Here is an 18,295-nt window from a genome sequence, read left to right as displayed (position 1 = left end):
GGGGAAAGCAGCTCGAATGGCTGCCTTCTTTACCTCTCTTGAGAACGTATCCTGCAAATGTTTTTTTCTGGTGCACTATTTCTGTGCTGCCAGCCTTGCCCCTTTACGCCCCGAGTGGGCTCGTTTACGTGACAATCGGCTGCCCAGTGCCACCCAGCCTACTGTTTTCTATACACATGTTTTGTCTGCTCTGCGATCCTTGGTCATCCCTTCGGGTTTCCCCTTTTCGTCTAAAGCCTTTTATTCTCTGTTTTTGGAAGCTTTTTATACCCCCGCAATTCTACCTGGGTTCTGGACTCCTTTTATTTCTTCTAGATTTTCTCTGTCCCACCACTTAGAACTTGTCCACGATAAATTTACTGAAAATTTCAAAAATGATCTGGCATGGCTGATCACCCTCCGAGCGGTTAAGGTCCGTCGGTCCCTCTGCGATTGGGGTTACATTTCTTCCCCCCGTTGTGCTTCGTGTCCCAGGGCTGAGACCCTTGATCACTGCTTCTTGCACTGCCCTCGAGTCAAACGTGTGTGGTTATTCTTTTTGCCTCTGCTCTCTTCTCTTCTGACAACCCCTTTCAAACCAACATGTGCGTCTGTTTTTCTATATGTGTTCCCCCGCCCAGACAGTAAGAATTTTCGTATTCTTTTGTATATTTTAAAGACCATCTTATACGGTGTTTGGAAATTTCGAAACAAAGCGACCTTCCATAATGGAAGAGAGGATTCTAGAGCCTTGATTAAATATATTGCTACCGATGTCAAACATAGGATCGTTATTGACAAGCATCGCTTTTCTCCTACTAGATTTCGGTCTCTCTGGATTCATCCGGCTATTTGTAATTTTCGGGATCACGATAATCTTGTTTTTCACTTTTGATTTTGGAGAAGACTTGTGTAAAGAACTGTGTTTTTCTTTTGATGTAGCCTTTTGAGAAGTACGCATTTTTCCATTCTGTGTATTTTTGATTTCGTAACCTCGTTTGATTTTGTAACTTTGGGGTGTAAATAGTTTTATCTACTGCATCGTAGTTGCCTGTAAATAGTTGATTGTCCTGAATAAAGTTTTAAAATGGAAAAAAAATCTGTTCTTATCAGCTTAATATCTGATACGCTGCTCATCGAGCAGCTCATATATTAAACTGATTTTTGGAACTGGGCCGTGGAAAAGAGGCTTGCCTCGTCCCGGCCACGGGTTGCCTCGGTATAGCACTACCTCCGAGTGTGGCCCACTTCCCTCCGGGAAAGAAATAAACAATTGAAAGTAAAACAACTGACTGACAGACAGACTGACTGACTGACCAGCTTCCACCTTCTCTTGTCTTCCCTAGGAAGGAGCGAGTCACCGGCCTGCCTTACCGGTTCTGGGACGACAAGAAGCCACCACAAGCTATGTGCAGAGCAGTTGCGTTTTGCGGTCCATGGGAAGGCAGAAAAGTTCATACTTACCTGAACGCTGTGCTTGGCCGGAGGCCCTACCATTTTGGTTGCGTTTTTTTCCTGGCTTTTCTGCGTGGTTGGTATCTTCATTTGGCGTTCGCCTTTTGGATTTTTGGTTCGTGTACCTGGGCAGCCATCTTGGTCACCCATCTTGGTTCTTGGCCATCTTCAAGCTTGCTTTATCTGGTCCTTTTTGGATTGTGGTAAGCGGGGCTTTTGCCCTTTTTCTGGCTTCTGCCGGTTTTTTTTTTCTCTCTCCTCTTTTGGAGCTATGTCTCGCCTATTTAGGCGTACCGTTGTTCTCGATGTGTCCGGCTTTCCCGACGATTGTAATGCTAATTATATTGCTGAGAAAATTTGCCGTAGTTTTAGTGTCGGCGATGTTGTGTCAATCCAGTTTATGCCTGGCAAGTCTGTGCGTGTGTCTTTTAAAGACGAGTCAATCAAGACCACTGTGTTGAGTTGTGATTCCTTTGTTGTAGATGGTGTTGCTTGCCATGTTCGGGGTGGAGGCCCTAGGCCTGAAAACGTTCTCGTTTTTCGTTACCCTTTTGAGGGTGACCATTCTGTTTTAAAAGATTTTATGTCTAGATTTGGGGTTGTCCATGACATCCGTCACAGGAGATGGACGCATCTCGACGGTGTCATGGATGGCACCCGCATTGTGAATATGACCCGTTCAGACTCTATCCAGCGCACCATTCTCGTTAATGACCATTCGTGCAAAGTGTGGTATAAAGGGATGCCGATCACCTGCGACATCTGTGAGGGCTCTCACAAGGCCCGGGACTGCCCTTATAAGGGCCTTTGCATGCGGTGCCGCCAGCCTGGCCATGTCCAGCGTGACTGCACCAACGCGCCGAATGCTTGGGGTACTGGGGGTAGTGGCGCTGTTGCTTCTGACAACCCCACTCCTACGGAAGTTGAAGTGGAGGCTCCGTCCTCCCCTCCTCTGTTTTCCTCCCCTTCTGCAGTGCCTCCCTCTGTTTCATCTGATTCTGGCGTCGTGCCGCCCTCCACCGGAAATGCTGTGTCTACCGGTGTGGCTGCGTCTGGCTCTGCTGTTGCTTCCGGTTCTCTTCCCTCTTGGAAATCTGTTCCAGATTTGAGTGATGGGGAGCTGCCCCCATCCTCTAGCATTGATGACCTCACTCGTGAGGTTGGTCTTGGAAGTGATCACATCTTTAGTCCCTTAAGTGATGTTGATATTAGTAGTGGATCGGAGTCGTCCGACGACTCTGAGAATGAAAATGATAGTATTGATAAAGAAAGTAAAAGTAAAGAAAGTAATAGTAAAGATGTACAAAGTAGTGCAAGTATTCATAATAAGGGTAAAAATAGTACTAAAGAGCCGCTGAGCGGTCATAGTTTGGATAATGTAATTGAGTGTAATGATACCGTAAAGAGACCACGAAGATGTGGCAATTTAGATAATGCTACTGATAAAAATGGCTGTGATGCCACCAATGGTGATAAATTAAATAAAGTAGCCAGTTCGGCTGCTAAACTTAATAATGATAGTGTGTCCGGGAACAAGTTTGATGGTGTTGATGGTTCTTTATGTGGTCCTTTGTCCTCCCAACCTGCTCCCCCGCCAGATGTGCAGATGGTGGAAATTTCTGGCTCCCGCAAGCGTGGTCCTCCCCTTGCGGAGACCTCCTCCGACAGCTCTGCCGACCCTCCACCCCGGAAGGAGCCCGCAAAGGCTGCTAGAAAGGGTGCTGCTTCTGCTCCTAGTAAGACTTCATCTAAGCAGGGGGGGTCGTCGATCCCTTGGCGTAACTAGCGTTCATAGTCCTTTCTCTATTTTTTACTATGGCCTTAGCCCTAGTCACTGTCAACGCTAATGGTCTGAGAGATCAGACCAAGCGGGCTGGGTTCATACATTGGCTTCGTTCCTTGCCTTTTGTTCCGGATGTTGTTTGCCTTCAGGAGGCTCACTGTACCTCTCTCAGTGAGTGCGAGTCCTGGTTCCAGTCGTCTGGTTTCTCTGTTGTTGCGTCTCCTGGTTCTAGTAAGTCTTGTGGCTGTGTTGTTCTATTCCGTCCTACGTTGTCCCTTGTTAAGTCTTCCTTTGATAATCATGGTCGATTTTTGTTGTGTGACTTTTCTCTACAGGGTGTTGCGTTCAGGGTTGCTTGCATTTATGCTCCCAACCGCAACCCTGACCGTGACGCTTTCCTTGATGATGTTTCCTCCCGTCTCGATCCTTCGATTCCCACTGTCCTTGTCGGTGATTTCAATACTGTTTTTGACCGCGCTGTCGATCGTATTGGTTCTGTGGTTGGTGACACCTCTCGTGAAAGTTCTGTTGCCCTTGGGCGTCTTTTTAGTGATGCTTGCTTTATTGATATCTGGAGATACCTCCACCCGTCTTCCTCCGCCTTCACTTGGACTAAGTCGGATGGTTCTATCTCCTCCCGTATTGATTTGGTTGGGTGTCCCTATGTTTGGGTCGCTTCCGTCTCCGCTTGTGACATTCTCCCATGCCCCTTTTCCGACCACTGTGCTGTATCTGTCACTCTCACGGTTCCCGACGCTGTTCCTCCTGGTCCTGGGCTTTGGAAGCTTAATTCCTCAGTCCTCATGGAGGAGGAGTACTGTCGCCTCATTACCGATTTCTGGTCTGATTGGAGACGCCGTAAACTCTCGTTTCCCTCTCTTTCTAAGTGGTGGGATGCCGGTAAGGGAAAGATCAAAGGCATTACGGTATCCTATTGCGTGCGCCGGTCGCAGTTAAATTCTTGGTCTCGTGATCTGTTGGCTAGGTTGGCGGCACACCTCAAGGCTCGCCTTGATGCGGGTTGCTTGTCGGTTTTGGGCGTTTATCGATCTACCCTTGAGCAGCTTTTCGCCTATGATGTCAAGGCTGCCCAGGGTGCCCAAGTTCGGTCGCGTGTCCATTGGGTTGAGGAGGGGGAGGTCTCATCGGCGTACTTTTTTCGTTTAGAGAAGAAACGGTCTGCTGACCAATGGGTTTCGGCGCTTCGGAACCCTGATGGGTCCATTGTTTCAACACCCTCTGATCTGTGTTCTTCGTTTGCCACTTTCTACTCCTCTCTTTTTACTGCCTGTCCTACGGATTCCGCCGCTCAAAATATTCTTCTTAGTAATGTGTCCTCAGTCCTTTCATCTGCCCAAGCTGATCTTTGTGAGGGCTTTCTGACTCTTGAGGAGTGTCATCGTGCCCTTGTTGGCATGGCTCGTCGTAAAGCCCCGGGGTCCGATGGCCTCCCCATGGAGTTTTACTTGAAATTCTGGGACGTCCTAGGGTCTGATTTAGTGGAAGTCTTGAATTCGTGTTATCTGTCTGGTTCTATGTCTTTGTCTCAACGGCGGGGTCTCATATCCTTAATCTTTAAGAAGGGAGATCGGTTGGATGCTCGTAACTGGCGCCCCATCTCCCTTCTTAACGTCGACTATAAGCTTGCTTCTCGTGTTATTGCTGGGCGCCTTCTCAAAGTTATCCATCTGGTTGTTAGTGAGGATCAGACCTGCGGTGTTCCTGGCAGGTTTATTGGCGAGAATGTTGCTCTTTTGCGTGATGTGGTTGCCTTTGCCACAGAATCTGACATCCCGGTTGCCGTTCTCTCCTTAGACCAGGAAAAGGCCTTTGATAGAGTGGATTGGTCATTTATGTGTGCTACTTTGCCGAGGATGGGTTTTGGCCCATCCTTTGTCCGTTGGGTTGTTCTGTTCTATTCTGCTGTCCAAAGCTCTGTTGTTGTTAATGGTTATCTGTCTCGTTTTTTTCCTTTGTCTCGTGGCGTGCGTCAGGGTTGTCCTTTGTCTCCGTTATTGTATGTTCTAGTTTCTGAAGTGCTTGCTGTTAACATTCGTGCCAATCCACGTATCATTGGCCTTTCTGTCCCAGGGGCCCCGCGGGCCCTGTCTCCGATCTCGCAGTACGCCGATGACACCTCTCTCATTGTCACGTCTGATTTTGCTATTGCTGCTATTTTTGAAGTTTATGCTCTTTTTGAAAGGGGTTCTGGTGCTAAGCTTAATCAGTCCAAATCCAAGGGTTTGTGGCTCGGTTCATGGTCTGGCAAGACTGACCCCCCTGTCACCCTGGACTGGACCTCAGCCAAGATCAAAGTGCTGGGCGTCTTTATTGGGCCTGGGAATTTGGAGGAAGAGAACTGGCGTCCTAGGATTAATGCCGTGGAGAATGTGTTGGCTTCTTGGAGGCAACGCTCCCTGTCTTACGGCGGGAGAGCTCTTGTCATCAACGCCTTGGCCCTTTCTAGGGTTTGGTATATTGCCTCCCTAATTCATGTCCCCCCTTGGGTTTCTTCCGAGCTTTGTAAATTGGTTTTTGGGTTTTTTTGGAAGGGCAAACGCGATCTGGTTTCTCGTGCTGTTGTTGTTCAGCCTACAACTGCTGGTGGTTTTTCTGTCATTGATCTTCGTCTTAAAGTTTCTGCGCTTCTTGTCCAGTGGGTTCGGCGTTTCACTGTTTCTCCGAGTAGTTGGGTTCTTTTCTTTTCCTTTTGGTGTGATTCTCGTTTTGGTGTCCCTGCTCTTGATGTTCTGTCCCGTCCTGAGGCCTTTTCTTCCAAGTCCCTTCCCCCTTTTTACTCTGCTCTTCTGTCTGCTTGGCGTCTGGCTGGTGGTTCCTTTTCCCGTCGGCGTTCCTCCCTTGTCATTGCGTCTTTGTCCCCTCATCATGTTGCTGCTGTTTCCTCTATCTCTGCAAATTCTGTTTATTTGTTTTTGCTGTCTGAGGATCGTCCGATTCCCCACTGTGTTGACAAGTTTTTCCCATTGTATGGCTCACTCTACTGGCCTTCGACCTGGTCCCAATTGTTCTTCTTTAATCTTGACCGCCCGGTGATCGATCTCAACTGGAAGGTCGCCCATGGCGTGTTGTACACTGCCGATCGCCTTGTCGGTTTTGGGTACTCGGTCGACCCCTCTTGCTTTTGCCGTCTTGCCTCTGAATGTCCTTCTCACTTGTTTTTCTCCTGCCCTCTTGCTCATAGTGTTCTTTCATGGCTTCAGTCTCTATTGTTTGGTTTTTCGTCTTCGTCCCCCTCTTTGGTTTGCCGTCACGTGCTGTTTGGTTTTGACCCGGCCGAGATCCGTCGAGTTCCTCGTGTTTTCGTGTACATCCTAGGTGTCTGTAAGTATTTTATCTGGCTCGCTCGGAATGACTTTCGTTTCCGTAATGTGCCGCCTGGTGCTCTCGATGTTATCGCAAAGGTGCGCTCTCGTGTCAAGTTCAATCTACCTCTCCTTTTTAAGCGTTTCAAGTCCCCCCGTCGTCTACGTTATTTTCATCGTCAGTGGGGTGCGTCTGGCATTATCGGCTCTGTTTGCAATGGTCGTTTTTCTCTGTCCCAGTTTTAGTCCTGTTATCGTCCCGAGCTGTTGCTTGTTTCACGGCGTACCTACCTTTGTAGGATGAGTCTTTCTGGCTGGCGACCTTGTCGGGTCTGCCATTCGCCGTTGAACAGTCCTTTTGTTTTGTTTGTCCTGTTGTCCTCCGTCCGTTTCCTTTGTCTGTTTGTGTGTTTTATGGAAATGCCATTCTCGAGTGTAAGTCGGACGAGGCGTCTCGTGAATACTTTTCTTTGTTAGTTTGTTTTTGTTTTTGTTTGTAGGGGCGGGGTTCGATTCCCTGGTGACGTTTGACGTGCTGGTGCACCCCCGTTTGAGGCGAACCATTGTTGTTGATGGATGAGTCTGAATGTCTGGTAGCCATTGCACTCACCCTACTAGGGGGCTGCCATTCGCCTTAAACATAAAAAAACTTACCTGACGCGGGAGGCACTGTGATCAGGGAGGCAGTCCTCTCAAGGTGAGGCTCTTTCATTGCACTTCGATTGGGTTGACCCTTGCGATTACCCCAAATGTGGGTAACTCGAGCGTATAATTTCTGGTAGTGGGGACCTGCGTTCGCGCTAGTCCCCGCACCCACCTCGGGAAAGGAATGGCACTAATGCGATGGTTTGTTGGTGTGATTTCAGTCAGTCAGGCAAGCATGGAAAGATGCCCTGTCGTTTACTGACGGGACGGGACTGAACGGAACGGAGTAACCAAGGACAAGGTGAGTTTGCCGTGAATTGAAATCTCGTTGAATGTTTGAGTTATTTGGTGGGTGCAGTGCGGAGCGGAACCTCACTTCATTTCTTGCATTCTTCGTTGCTGCAGAGAAATCATCGAGGATAGATCGATCGACGAGTGAAACAAGAAAGTACCGGAGGGCAGATGGAGCACTTATCCTCTTGCATCGTTTGCAAAACGTAAGTAGATGTATGTTTGCAATGTTCGATCGCCTATCTGTAAGCGTGATAGATTTCTTATGCCTCCCTTGTACTATGTTGCCTTCTGGCGATCCGGCGTGCATTGAGTAACATGAGAAGTGGCCAGGGCAGTTGGCGTTACATTTCTGTGGCCAACACGCACGTTGTCGTTTCTCTGTGTTATGAATTAATTGAATTGTTATCGCAAAAGTAAATGTATTATACTCAGGAAGGATAGTGACTTATTTTCTGAAAAATGTTGTTCACCCTTTGAACAAATGGGGCCTGAATACTGTCCGTGTTGAGCAGAGAACAGTGAAAATGTCAACTCCACCAAGTCACGTTTTCGCTAGATCAATTTTATAATTTTCTAGCCGTCGTTGTATGCACATGTTCCCCACTAACTAGTTTGTCTTTTCATCCAATGCATAACAGTGCGTCAATTTCACACTTGCCGTGTCCTGTTCTTTGCTCAGACAAAAAGATAGCTTTGATGTCATAAACGTTGCTTTGATAAGATCTCGCGCGCACGCGCTCCCTCGGGAATATAAGTTCGCCTTTCCCGTGTGAACTATTTTGTTTTTGTTGCATTTCTCATTTTTGACATTTGCTTGACATGTTGTGTTTTAAAAAAAAGCTGTATTGGAACTTTCTTTGGTGGGGGGAACTGAGATTCTTTGAGATGATGAAGTGGATAGAACGAAAAAGGGAAGCCTACAACACGGGGTATTCCCAGGCGGTCTCCCATCCAAGTACTAACCCCGCCCGACAGGGCTTAACTTCGGTGATCGGACGAGAACCGGTGTTTTCCCTGTGGTATGGTCGTAGACAAGTAATTTGCCGTGAAAATTTACTCTTTTATAAGGGGAAAGTGAAAAAGAGGTCGGAGGAAACACCATGTGGATTTGTCCTCTTGCCGTCAACGCAAATGCCATGCAGTCCTGGTGGCTGTGGCTGCCTGCCGTCCGTCCGTCCATCCACTGTACAAGTAGACAATCGTTGTGTGCGCCGGCCTCGTTTTCAGGTTGGCTTTGTAGATTCCCTACTTGGGACGGATTACAATCAGACCACCATATCTCGCGACCAGGAGACTAGCAGCACTCCGTCTGCTGCCAGCATGTTATGGCATCGCTTCTCGGCCTTTTGGCTAAGTATACCAATTGCGCCTTTTATTGGAAGCTGGGCTTCATATCCCTCTCTTGTGGGACATAGAAGAAGATGAGCGATCGAATGAGTAACATGAGTGGGGACACTGAGTTATTGACTGATGATTCTGTTGTTATTTCTGTTGTTCCAGAGACCCCCGTTGATGCTGCTGCCTCTCCCTCGTGGGCTGATGCTGTTCCTGAGGATGTTACTTCTGCTGTGTCACCTGAGCTTTTTTCTCAAAGTCTTGGCTGTGATATACCACTCCCACATGTGCTGGCCGACCTGATGAGCTCTGGTGTCCGGTTTGATCCAGTTCCTGCTGAGCGGTGGTCCTCCGCTGGGAACACTATGCGTCTCAACAAGGATCTCTCTGTATACTTCTCTTGCGACTCAGTTACCGACAACCAACAGATTATCAATGGCTTTGACGCGGCTGGCATTGACGTTGATTTCATCTCCTCCATCCAGTTTCGCCAGTCTAATAGGACTTGGATTGTCACGTTCAATGATTACAGCGCGAAGAATGTTGCACTGGGCAAAGATGAGATAATTATTTGTGGCTGCCAAGTTCTCCTGGGTGATTGTGAAAATCGTGTCCGTCTAGTCAAGATCTATGAAGCGCCCTGCGAAATGCCCGATACTGTGCTCATAGGCCGCTTGTCTGCCTACGGGAAGGTCTTCTCTTTCCGTCGCGATCGTTTGAGTGATCACATGTTTAATGGAGTTCGTACCGCAAGGATGCGGCTTAATAAAGACATCCCATCTTGTATTCACATCGCGGGTGAATTTATCCGGGTCTGGTACCCGGGTCAACCTAAAACGTGCCGTCGCTGTGGTTCCCAAGATCACCTTGCTGGCAAGTGTGCTTCTTTCCGATGTCTTAATTGTGAGCTACCTGGTCATCGTGCTGCCTCGTGTCCGTTGCCTGTTATGTGTAGTGTGTGTCTAAAAAGTGATCATCGTTTTCGGGATTGTCCCTTCGTCGTCTTTGGTGGTAATATTTCGTCTGTTCATAATTCTCGTCGTATGCTGATGTTACTAAGGTTGTTTCTGTGCCCCGCCCACCACCTGTTGCCGCTGTACCTGTGTCTAAGGAAGTAAAGAAGAGTGATGAGAATCAGAAGAATGAGGATAAGAAGAACGATGAGAAAAACGAGGATGACGAGAATGAGGAGGACGAGAAGAATGCAGAGGATGAGATGAGTGAAGATGAGGAAAGTAAGGAGGATGAGGATGAAGATCATTTGGACGAAGGTACCCGGTCCCATGATCGTTTGGAGGTTCCAGGGCGGGAGCGTGGCTCCTGTAGGGGCGCCGGTGAGCGTTGCTCTCCTGGTGGCTGTGCCTCGGGTGCTTCTGCCCAGGCCCAGCCCTGGGAGTGGCGGCGTGAGCGGGACCGCTCCTGCGGGGGTGATCGCGAGCGCTCAAAGACCCCCGGACGTGAGGACCGGCTTTCACTTAGTGATGAGGAACGGGGTAATTGGAAGAAAGTTGGCCGGCACCGTTAGTATCAATGCTAAAATTACTTTCTCTCAATGCGCGCGAACTCGGTACACCCACAAAACGTGATCTTTTTATTCGTGAAATCTACTTGTTGTCTTTCAATCTGATCCTGCTTCAGAAGACACATGTGTGTCGTCTGGAGCAGGCTAATGAATTCTCGCGAAACTGGGCTGGAAAGTGTTATTGGTCGTTTGGGGGCGCCAGGTCGGCCGGTGTAGGCCTGCTTGTCTCCCCTTTCTTTCAGGGCTCTGTCTCTCGTTTTACTTTTTATTCTGACGGTCGCGTTATCAGTGCATTGATACTAACGGGCTCTCATCAAATTAACATTGTTAATGTGTATGCTCCAAACACCGTTTCGGATCGGAAAGCTTTTTTTCAAAATTTGCATACCTTTTTCCTTTCCCCTATCCCTATTGTCGCCGGCGATTTCAACTGTATTGACAGCGTGCTGGACCGTTTATCGTCTTCTAACCCATCTCTTCCAGATAAGACTATGCTTCAGTCCTTTGCCACTGATTGTTCTCTTGTCGATGTTTGGCGTAGGCAAAACCCTCGTGGAGTTTCTTTCACCTGGGCAAATGCCAGTTATACTCAGGCTTCGCGTATAGACCGTTTTCTCATCTCCCGTACCCTCCTTTCTTTTGTTCAGAATTGCAGTACTTTGCCGTGCGCTTTTTCGGACCATGATTTTGTTTCCCTGAATTTCACTTTGGATGGCTTTGCGTGTCCCCAAAAGTGTTTAACACAGAAGTTTAACTCTAGCTTGCTTTGTGATAATGATTTTAAGATTGAAATGTCTACTCTCATTAATGCTGAAAAACAGCGTCGTGCTAATTTTGCTTCCCTTGGCGCATGGTGGGACGATTTGAAATTGAATATCCGTAATTTCTGCATTAGCTTGAGTTGTCGTAAGCGAGCCTGCGTAAACCGTGAACGGAACCGATTATCTAAGTGTTAGATTCATGCTAAATCTGATCTGGCTTTCGGTGATAACACGGCTTCAATTAGGATTCGAGATTTTGAGAGCGCTCTCTTTTCCTTCATTTCGCGTGAAATGGAGGGCGCCAAAGTCTGATCACGCGCCAAGTGGGTGGAGGAGGGGGAGAGGCCCACACGTTATTTTTTCCGTCTTGAGAAGAAAAGGGCCGAGAAAAATTCCTTCGATTGCCTTCTCGATGCTAATGGTTTGGAGAAGACAGCTGCTGCTGACCTTGAATCGATCCTAGTCGATTTTTATAAGAACCTTTTTGCTAAGGATGCTCTCGACCTGCGGGTCCAGGCCAGTCTAATTGACGATCTAGAGTTTTCCTTAACCGCTTCCGAATGTGATAGTTGTGAAGGCGAGTTCTCTAGTGAGGAACTTTTCTCGGCCCTTAATAGCCTTCAGACTGGGAAGTCGCCTGGATCAGACGGCCTTCCCACTGAGTTCTACATCGCTTTTTGGGAGGACCTCGGCGATGTTCTCACTCTTGTTTTAAATGAGTGCTATCGCCGGGGTTCTCTCACTGATAGTCAACATGGGGGCCTCTTGCGCCTAGTTTTTAAGAGAGACGATAAACGCTTAGCTAAGAATTGGCGTCCTATTTCACTGCTCAATACGGATTACAAAATTGCTTCTAAGGCCATCACCGAGCGTCTGAAACCCGTGATCGAATCCATCGTTCATCGGGATCAGACGTGCGGTGTTGTCGGAAGATCGATTTTTTCCAATTTACAACTTATCCGAGACACCCTGGATATGATTGACAAAACTAATGAGTCTGGAATTCTAGTGACTCTTGACCAGGAGAAGACTTTTGACCGCGTTGATCACTCTTTCCTTATGTGTACTCTTGTAAAATTTGGTTTTGGTCCTTCTTTCTGTAAATGGGTCCCTCTTTTCTACAACAATGTCTTTTCTCGTATAATTTTCAACGGTAATCTTTCGGCCCCAGTGTTTCTGGAAAGGGGAGTGAGGTAGGGTTGTCCCCTGTCTCCTCTCCTTTATGTACTCGTGTCTGAAGTCCTCTCAACCCAAATTAGGCGGTGCGACCAGATTATTGGTTTCCGGCTTCCAGGCGCTTCCAGACTTCAATTTAAAATCTCGCAATATGCCGATGATGCTACAATATTTTTAAAGACTAAAAGCTCTCGTTGTCGACTGTTGGAGGTCGTTCGTAGATTTGAATTGGGTTCTGGTGCTAAACTTAATACCTCCAAAAGTGAGGCCATGTGGCTCGGCCGTTGGCGGTCACAGGGGGGTTCCCCCTTTGGTTTGAAGTGGGTTCCCAAGATCAAGATCTTGGGTGTCTATTTTGCTAACGGTTTGCTTTCGGTCGAATCTGATAATTGGAAATCCAAACTCGATAAACTTGAGACTGTCTTAAACCTGTGGAAACAAAGGGAGCTTTCTTTCATCGGTCGTGCCACGATTGTCAATGTTCTTGGTGCTAGCCGTTTCTGGCATGTTGCTAAGATTCTCCATCCCCCCCGATGGGTTTGTGATCGTTTTCACCGCTTGATTTGGCTTTTTATATGGAAGGGGAGGATGGAGAATGTAAGCCGGCAGCGTTGTTGCGCCCAATTAAAGATGGGGGGCCTCAACGTTGTCGACTTCCGTACAAAATGTGCGAGCTTGCGCCTTTCTTGTTTTTCTTCTCTACGTGATAGCTTCGGCTCTGAAAAATGGCACTTTTTGGCCTGCTATTTTCTTGGACGCAGCCTCGCTAAGCTTGATCCTCATTTCTCCTTTTCTTCAAATTCTGTTCCTGTTTCTCCCGAGCCCTCCTTATTCTATCGTCTCTGTCTGTCGGTTTTTCAATCTTTCTTCGATCGAAATGGTGCCCTGCCTGATGATTTGTCCTCTAAAAACATTTACTCTCTGCTCTATGCTTTTCCTGATCCTGCACCGAGGTGTGCTGGCTACTGGGGCGCCGTTGTCGGCCGCCCCATTAATCGGTGGGCCTCGGTGTGGCGAAAGTCCCGTTTGAAGTTTATTGAGAATAGAAAATCTGATTTGATCTGGCTTCTTTTACATGATGCGGTCCGCGTTCGATATAATCTCAGCGCCTGGGGTTATATCGACGCGGACCTTTGCGCTGTTTGCTCGCGACCTCAAACTGCTAAACTTTGTTTTGTTGATTCTCGTAGGACTGTGCGGGTTTGGAACTACTTTACAGCTTCATTTTCTCGTCTTCTCGGTTTTCCTTTTGTTTTGTCTTTGTCTTCTGTCTTGTTTCCTTTTTCTGTCTGTTCGTCTTCTCCTGGCTCTTCAGTTTTTTATTATTTGGCTGCGACGGTCCTTTTTTTCGCTTGGCATGCGCGCAATCTTGCAACTTTTCGTAATAGAACCCTAGGCTTTCGTTCAATTATCAACAATGTTGTTAAGGATGTTAGATCACGCATACAGGGTGAATCTTTGGATAGGGTGAAATCTTTTTTGGTCCTTTTCAAGTGTTGTTTGTTCTGTCTCTCAGGACAATAAAATTACTTTTCATCTTTAGTTTTTATCGTTAGTTTCCGTCGCTAGATATTTAGTATGGCTTTTGCCTTAATGAACTTTGGACTTTGGACTTTGGTTTTTTGGTAGGTTTTTTTGGTTAGGTTAGTTAGTTTGGACTTTGAGCTCAACATGAACTTTCCTTTATATTACTGTAATCTTTTTGTTCCTTTTAGGTCCATCACTGTAATTTTTTTTTCGGTTTCTCTTTGGTCCATCACTGTTATTTGAGTATCTGTTCTTTTTACCTGGGCCCTTCGGCCCTTGTAAATAAATTTTATCAAAAGGAAAAAAAAAAAATCTGTACTTATCAGCTTAATATCTAATACGCTGCTCATCGAGCAGCTCATATATTAAACTGATTTTTGGAACTGGGTCGTGGAAAAGAGGCTTGCCTCGTCCCGGCCACGGGTTGCCTCGGTATAGCACTACCTCCAAGTGTGGCCCACTTCCCTCCGGGGAAGAAATAAACAATTGAAAGTAAAACAACTGACTGACTGACTGACCAGCTTTCACCTTCTCTTGTCTTCCCTAGGAAGGAGCGAGTCACCGGCCTGCCTTACCGGTTCTGGGACGACAAGAAGCCACCACAAGCTATGTGCAGAGCAGTTGCGTTTTGCGGTCCATGGAGAGGCTGAAAAAGTTTATAGTTACCTGACGCTCTTCATTGGTTTGTTGGCTCAGGTAAGTGTCTCTGCCGTGAAAAGCTCGTGAGGGCTTGGCAGTTGTTCCTGTGGTTCCTGCTGTCCAGTACGTGTGGTATGGCGTTTCCTCGGAGTGTCGTCCTTCACTTCCCTCCCGAGGACTTCCGTTCCATTGGTTCCTCGCAGTTGATCCCACAGTTGCTGCATGTCCTACACTCAGATAGTGTGTCTGCTATCCAGTTCCTTCGTGGTTACAAAGTACGTGTCACTTTCTCGACCGCCGAGTCCAGAGACAGAATCCTTCAGAAGTCCCTGCTCAAGTTTGGTGATATCTCCGTTCCCGTTACTGCTTCCGATGTCCGTATCCGTACCGTGTATGTTCGAGACCTGCCCTTCGAGGTTCCCGATGCTGATGTTCAGTCTGCCCTCAAGTCTTTTGGTGTTGTTCATTCTATCCGTCCTCAGTTCTTTCGTGATTTTCCGTCCGTGGCCAGTGGCACCCGCATCCTCCTTATGTCGTTTGATGAGTCTATCCAGTCCATCCCGTTCTCTTTGTCCGTGTCCAACTTTCCTGTTCGTGTGTGGCATGCCGGTCAACCTGTTATCTGTTCTATTTGTCGTGAACCTGGTCATCTGCCTCAGGTTTGCCCTTTCTCGGGCCGGTGCCTGCGCTGTAAACAGCCAGGTCACAAGGCTCGGGATTGCAAGCAGGCCTGGGGCCCGTCTCACTCCAGTCCTCCTGCTGTACCACCGCCTGAGTCTTCTGTTCCATCCGTCCCGTCATTTTCGTTCAGCGCTCCTAGTCCGCTTCCTGCTTCGCCACCTGTTCCCGCTCCTATCTCGTCTCCTGCTCCTGTTTCCAAGTGTCCTATAGAAGTCCGTGCATCGTCGTCTCCTCCTCCCGTCTCCGTCCCATCTCCTCCACCATCGTCTGTCGACGTCGAAGAGGGTAAAATTGTGCCTGAACTGCCCATTACTGTTCCTGAAACGAATTTCCAGAAATTGTCCCGTTTGGTCCTTTTAAATGTCAAACCCGGTGCCAACAAGTCTACTGTTTCCGAACTTGCCAAGAAGTTAGCCAAGTCCCACCAAGTGTCCATTTCCCAAAGTGAATTAGCTCAACTCGTCTTTTCTCTTTGTTGCCGACCGTCGTAAAACTTGTCGAGATCATTTGTTATACTTGACCAATCTCCTGTCCTGTTTCCATCCTGTTTCCGTTCTGTGTGGGGTTCGTCATTCTTGAGTGTAAGTCAGACGAGGCATCTCTTGAATGCGGCCCCTTCTCTATTTTTGTGTTCTGTTTGATGTTTTATGTTTTGTGTTTGTAGGGGCGGGGTTCGATTCCCCGGCGAGTTTGGCGTATTGGTGTACCCCCGTTTGAGGTGAACCGTTGTTGTGTGACGGATAAGTCTTGCCTATGTCTGGTAGCCATTGCACTCTCCCTACTGGGGGGCTACCATTCGCCTCAAACATGAAAAACTTACCTGACGCTCTTCATTGGTTTGTTGACGTCATAAGTATCTCTGCCATTTGAGCTCGCGAGGGCTCGGCAGTTGTTTGTGAGTTTCCTTTAGTGCTTCACTTGTGGTGCTCACTTTCTTACACTTGCGGTGCTATCTTTAATAGCTCTCTGGGGCTAGATAGCTTTTTGAACGCTCGTGCTTGTCTGGGTCCGTTTCCTTGAGTGTGCTTTGGCCTCTCTTGGTTCGGCCCAGCATGCCTCAGTCCATCCAGTGCCCTAAAAGCCTGGTGGCTTTTTTTCCTGCTGACGTGTATCGTACCGTTGGGTCGTCTGATGTTCTTCCCCGCCTGCTTCAGGGTGTTGAGAAGGACCAGCTTGCTTCTGTCCAGTTCCTGAGGAATGGTGCCGCTCGCCTGACCTTCAAGGAAGAATCTGTTTGTCTGTCTACCATCCAGCGTGGTATTCTCTACGGTGATGTCCAGCTTCGCCTATGCAGCGCCGATACTTCGTCCCGTCTGGTGTATCTCCGGGATTGTCCGTTTGAGGTCCCAGATGATGCCGTCCGTGCGTTTTTCTCCTCCTTTGGTCAGGTTCATTCTGTCCAGAGGAGTGAGCACCATGGTTTCCCCGGCCTGAGTGATGGCAACCGCTTAATCGAGATCTCCATGTCCAAACACGTTCCTGGTGACGTGCGTGTCGCTGGCTTCCACTGCCGTGTCTGGTATCGTGGTCAGCCCGCCTACTGTTCCATCTGTCGAAAGACCGGTCACCGGAGTCGTGCTTGCCCACTCAGTGGACGTTGTCGGCGCTGTGGCCAGTCCGGTCACATGGCCCGGGAATGTAGGAACGCCTGGGGGCAGCCTACATCTCAACCAGCCTCTGGAGTTCTTCCAGTGTCTTCTCGTCAAGAGGAGCAGGCTGGGGTTCCGGCCCCTGATGCCAGTCCCCCTGGCACTGAGGTCGTGGAGGATCCAGACGAAAGTCCGGATGCTGTCATTGACGATGCAATGGAGGAGGTTCGTCCTCCTCTGCAGTGCAGCCAGGAGGCTCCGGATGTTAGTCCGGCTTCTTCTGACAAGGAGGTCGAGCCTGGGGCGGAGACGATCATTCTCCCCTTGGTGTTTACTCCTGGGGAGTCTGACTCTGGTGAGGCGTCTTCTACCCCCCCTCGGCGGCATAGGCCTAAGCATAAGCGGAAGTTTTCCTCACGCCGGTTCTCTTTTGCCAGTGCCCTTTCCGAGCCTGGCGGAAACCGTGCCGTCCTCCCTATGGACGTTGACCATCGTGAGCGCAACACGATCCGTTTTGCCAGGACCTTCAAAAGTGTCTGGGAAGATACGGTCACTACTCTCATGGTCCGTGCCGATGCCCATCTTCGGCGTTTCGAGGCCTCTGGCGATTCCTCCCCGGGCTGAAGTCCTTTTCTTTTTGTTTTCGTTATGTTTGTCTAGTGTGAACTGTCGCTCTGGAGTGTAAGTCAGACGAGGCGTCTCCAGTGTGCGGTTCTTTCGTTTTGTACTGTTTTGTCTCCGTTGTGTGTGCCTTAATTTTTGTGCAGGCGGGGTTCGATCCCCCGGCGAAGTTGGCGTGCTGGTTGCACACTCCGTCTAGGCGTACCCTCACCCTCATACGGTGAGGGATTAGATGTCATGTCCAGGAGCCATTGCACTTACCCTACCGGGGGGCTGCCTGTTCGCCTCAGATATAAAAAAAACTTACCTGACGAAGGCTAAACGCACTAGGGCTTGTACCTATCGGAAGCCTGCAGGGTAAGTGGGGTTTTTAAGTGCCTGTCAGTTAAGAAGTGCCTGCTAGGTATAAGATATGTCTCTACGGTTAAAGGATGTTATTCATGAGTATTGCCGTCTTAAGTATGATTGTACATGAAGTCTTCTGCTGTGTTAACACCTGGTCTGTCTGGCATCTCCTCGTCCGTGCCAGTCATGCCTCCAGTTTCTGCTGTTTCTGTTTCGTCGTCAACGTCTGTGCCTATCAAGTCTGTTGCTGAGTCTACTCAAGGTTTATGCTGTGTTTCATCCCCGTCCCCTCTGTTTCATCCCCCGTCTGCTACTGTCCCAGTTCCGCCTTTTATCTGCTGTACCAGTTTTGTCCTTGCGTCCTCGTCCTGTCAAGTTCGTAGCTGAGTCAACCCGTCCTGCCTCGTCCCTTCCCGTTCCAGTTCGTCCTAGCATGTGCCTGTTATGTCCTCGCCTGTCAAGCCTGTGCCTGTTGCGTCTCCGCCTGTCTCGTCCTTGCCTGTGCCTGTCATGCCTTCGCCTGGTTCTGCTTATGTGCCTGTTAGGTTCCTGCCTGTGCCTGCTTCGCCTGTTTTGTCTCCATCTGTGCCTGCTATGTCTTCGCCTGTGACTGTTGTATG

General features: G+C 48.5%; 3 non-coding genes and 1 pseudogene across 3 annotated transcripts; 3 read left to right on the top strand and 1 right to left on the bottom strand.

Moving 5' to 3' along the window:
• Window positions 1-1,053: 1,053 nt before the first annotated feature.
• LOC138001604 (U2 spliceosomal RNA) lies at window positions 1,054-1,232 on the top strand (annotated as a pseudogene).
• A 5,954-nt stretch (window positions 1,233-7,186) lies between these two features.
• Window positions 7,187-7,350, top strand: LOC138001541 (U1 spliceosomal RNA). Its single transcript, XR_011123227.1, has one exon. It is a non-coding gene; the product is annotated as a U1 spliceosomal RNA (small nuclear RNA).
• Window positions 7,351-8,393: 1,043 nt separating this feature from the next.
• On the bottom strand, window positions 8,394-8,512 carry LOC138001539 (5S ribosomal RNA). The gene has a single exon (XR_011123225.1). It is a non-coding gene; the product is annotated as a 5S ribosomal RNA (ribosomal RNA).
• Window positions 8,513-14,082: 5,570 nt separating this feature from the next.
• On the top strand, window positions 14,083-14,266 carry LOC138001616 (U2 spliceosomal RNA). The gene has a single exon (XR_011123293.1). It is a non-coding gene; the product is annotated as a U2 spliceosomal RNA (small nuclear RNA).
• Window positions 14,267-18,295: the final 4,029 nt, after the last annotated feature.

The sequence above is a fragment of the Montipora foliosa genome, chromosome 4 (assembly GCF_036669935.1).
Source record: "Montipora foliosa isolate CH-2021 chromosome 4, ASM3666993v2, whole genome shotgun sequence".
Classification (NCBI taxonomy): Eukaryota; Metazoa; Cnidaria; class Anthozoa; order Scleractinia; family Acroporidae; genus Montipora; species Montipora foliosa.
Note: the sequence above shows the minus strand (reverse complement) of the source record. Positions and strands in the feature narration are given on the sequence as shown.